Raw genomic sequence first — 2,815 nt, 5'->3', positions numbered from 1 at the left:
GATAGATAGATAGATAGATAGATAGATAGATAGATAGATAGATAGATAGATAGATAGATAGATAGATAGATAGATAGATAATGGGTTAAAATCTAACGTTTTTTTAATCGCCACGATATCGTTCCATTGGCGACATGTCTGAAAACGATTGGTCATTTCGAAAGCTACGTTGCAATCGCGAAAAATAGCGTGCAACGCAATCACTGGCAGTGACAAAACTACGCGAAATGCACCACAATCTGTATCAATACTATCTAATAAGAACATATTGTGGGGGTGTAGATGGTCATTTTCGTAAATACATGCCTGCAATTTCCACACCCCATTGTGACAGGTTTCGGAGGTCCAGGAAGCTTTGTATAACTGCTTTTTTTGAGCAATCTCAGCTCTCGTGGGGGATTACTCCAGATAATAATACGTTTTTTTTTTTCAGACACATCAGGGGTCATTTTAGGAATAAACTCGTCTAGTGGTAGTAACGCTATTAGAACAAGCCAGTCCTCGTGTTATAAGATGGACTGTGGTGTGTCAGTTGAAAACTGTTCATTGTCACGAATTTGGTAAAAACCCACCTCCTCCCTGTGGTAATTAAATGCGTAACCCACGCTCGCGGTGAATCCATATTTCTCTAAAGAGAACTCTCTGTGTAACAGATGTTCTGGCGGAACATGGCTTCTGAATATGTATAAACTATTATTTTTTTTAGGAGCTCCGGGCTGGTCTTCAGCCTCGGGTCTAGAAACGGATACCGTTGATCCGAGTGATCCGAGCCTCTTAGACATGTTTTTTTCCCTGTAAAAAAAAAGATAGATAGGTAGATAGATAAAAATAATTAAAATCAATTTGCAACATTTAAAATGTAAAAAAATACAACATAACTCTAAATAAAAATTGTTTTTTACTGACCTGATAGTTTTTGCGCAACAAAAAAATGGAGAACTCCGCTTCTATCTCACGTGCAAAGCTGCTGTAACACACACAGAGTACATTTAAAAATATATATTTACATAAATTACATTAAACATAATTAAACAAAATAAAAACACATTTACAAACCTTTAAGTTTGGCTGTTGATGGAACAGAGTGACGGTTCTTCTCGCTGTTGACAGAGTACATTTCATTTAAATATATATACATTAAACAGAATTAAACAAAATAAATACAAACCTTTAAATTTACTTTAAGTTTAGCTGTTGGTGGAACAGTGACGGTTCTTCTCGCTGTTGACAGAGTACATTTATTTATATATATATACATATAAATACATTAAACAGAATTAAACAAAATAAATACAAACCTTTAAATTTACTTTAAGTTTAGCGCTGCGTAACGCTGCTGGTTGAACAGAGTGACGGCTCTTCTCGCTGTTGACAGAGTGCAATTAAAAAACAATATAAATACTTTAAACAGAATTAAATAAATAAATACGAACCTTTAAATATTTACTTCAGCTGCAGGGGCGGTCGTGCCGGGGGGGTCTTGTCTGCGCTGATGGAAGTCGTGACGGGTCAGGAACGCTGAAGATGCCTTGTCGCCGACGGTGGTATGGAATGAACGAGACACGTTCTTTTAAACGCTTCGAGAACCGAGGAGGGGCAGGAATTAATGCTTTAAACATGATCTGATTGGCTGAGGGTTAGGTCTAAAGTCTAACCCTATCCACTGATTGGACAATAAGTTTCACCATCTGGCAGGAAGTCACTAACCCTGAGAGGGAGGGTGAGCAGACAGATGGCATGTGTGGACACCTGTTGAAAAACAGGACGTTGTGGTCAGCAGAATAGACTTCATGGCACCTCAAACTCTTTTGCAATTAAAACATCTGGACAAAAACAAGATGTTGTGGTCAAGGCTTACAGTAATTCGAGGGGGGTAAGAGGGGGCTAGAGTTACGGTAAATAGAGGGGGTTGAGGAGAAGGAGGGGGAACAGACAGATGGCATGTGTGGACACCTGCTGAAAAACAGGATGTTGCGGTCAGCAGAATAGACTTCATGGCAGCTCAAACTCTTTTGAAATAAAGACATCTGGACAAAAAACAAGATGTTGTGGTCAAGGCTTACAGTAATTCGAGGGGGGTAAGAGGGGGGCTAGGGTTACGGTAAATCGAGGGGGGAAAGGGTGGGTTATGGGTTACTGGAAGTCAAGGGGGATGAGGGAGGGGGATAGTTACGGTAAATCAAAAGAGGAAGTCACGAAACAGATGTTGACCATATATGGACATCCTACAGGAAGGAATGACCGGAAGTTGACCATATACAGATATCCCGCCCTAAAGGGGCGTGGTACCTGTCACTGTGTGACGTCATTTGATGACTACCTGTGTATAATTTCTCTACCAGGTTGTCATGATTTGTCAGTTTTCACCTTGGTTTTCCTAGTGTTTCTATGTTCCCCAGTGTGTCTCAGCCCAGCTGCCCCTTATTTGTCTGATTAGTCACCCTCGTGTTTCTCACCAGGTGTTCTCAGTTTGTCCATTAGTTGTCAGTGTATTTAAGTCCTGTCTTGTCTCAGTCTGGTGTCAGATCCTTGTTCGCTTTCTTGTTCCTTGTTCTCGTGTTCTCTTGCTCTTGTTTGGATATTCTTGTTCATGCCCATACCCTTTGTTATTGTTTGCTGCCTTGCCAGCACCTTTTGTTTTTGCCTTAATACATCTTTTTTGCCACCCTCACTCAGTCCTGCATCTTGGGGTTCAAACCAACCAAGCCAATTCTTTACAGAGGAATCACACAAAAACATCTGATGATGGGTAAAAGTAAAGAGCTCTCTCAAGACCTTCACAACCTTATTGTTGCAAAGCATAATGATGGCATCG

At 40.3% G+C, this 2,815-nt stretch overlaps 1 long non-coding RNA gene across 1 annotated transcript; it reads right to left on the bottom strand.

The window, feature by feature from the left end:
- Window positions 1-905: 905 nt before the first annotated feature.
- On the bottom strand, window positions 906-2,395 carry LOC106533235 (uncharacterized). The gene is made up of 4 exons (XR_001312214.1): window positions 1,299-2,395; window positions 1,169-1,221; window positions 1,057-1,100; window positions 906-967 (listed from the first exon to the last, which is right to left on the bottom strand). It is a non-coding gene; the product is annotated as an uncharacterized LOC106533235 (long non-coding RNA).
- Window positions 2,396-2,815: the final 420 nt, after the last annotated feature.

The sequence above is a fragment of the Austrofundulus limnaeus genome, unplaced genomic scaffold, assembly GCF_001266775.1.
Source record: "Austrofundulus limnaeus strain Quisiro unplaced genomic scaffold, Austrofundulus_limnaeus-1.0 Scaffold911, whole genome shotgun sequence".
Taxonomy (NCBI): Eukaryota; Metazoa; Chordata; class Actinopteri; order Cyprinodontiformes; family Rivulidae; genus Austrofundulus; species Austrofundulus limnaeus.
Note: the sequence above shows the minus strand (reverse complement) of the source record. Positions and strands in the feature narration are given on the sequence as shown.